Raw genomic sequence first — 524 nt, forward strand, 5'->3', positions numbered from 1 at the left:
CACCGTACCTGTTTGTTTTGGCTGCTTGAGGCTGAGGCTTTGGGAGTGTGTGTGGGGGAAGACTGATTTATTAATTTCTAACAATAACATCCCAAACTTTTCAGATTTGGGGTTGTAAAAGCAGATGTAGATGGAGATAAACTGGGTGACATTTTTTTTTTTGTTTCTAGTAGACAATCACTTCATCGCACAACAGGAAGAAAACGTAAAGACATGATGTTTTTGAGTTAAGTTCTGCAGTCTTATCTCTAAGGAGATTCATCGAGGCTTATTCGGGAGGGACATCAGAGATAGTGAGGTCTTCGGGTAGAAGTCACACTGGATCTTAAAATGTGTGTTTCATGTCAGTGTGCTCACATTCCACTAAGTTAGAACCCTGAGAAGAAGTGTGAAACTGCAGCCTCCAGACACAGTATTAAAAGAAGCTTATTTGTGAAAATCTTGAGAACTGACCGCAGAGAGCTGCGCTCCTCTGTCTGTCAGTTCCTCCCCTCCTCTCTCTCTGTGGATCTCCTCCTCCTCCT

General features: G+C 42.9%; 1 long non-coding RNA gene across 1 annotated transcript in view; it reads right to left on the reverse strand.

Moving 5' to 3' along the window:
* The window catches only part of LOC109962803 (uncharacterized), an 11,664-nt gene extending 11,172 nt beyond the window's left edge, over positions 1-492 (reverse strand). The window contains exon 1 of the long non-coding RNA XR_002275319.1: positions 454-492. This is a non-coding gene — a long non-coding RNA (uncharacterized LOC109962803). The remainder of the gene's footprint in view (positions 1-453) is intronic.
* Between the last annotated feature and the right edge of the window lie 32 nt (positions 493-524).

This window comes from Monopterus albus, unplaced genomic scaffold (assembly GCF_001952655.1).
Source record: "Monopterus albus unplaced genomic scaffold, M_albus_1.0 scaffold67.1, whole genome shotgun sequence".
NCBI lineage: Eukaryota > Metazoa > Chordata > Actinopteri > Synbranchiformes > Synbranchidae > Monopterus > Monopterus albus.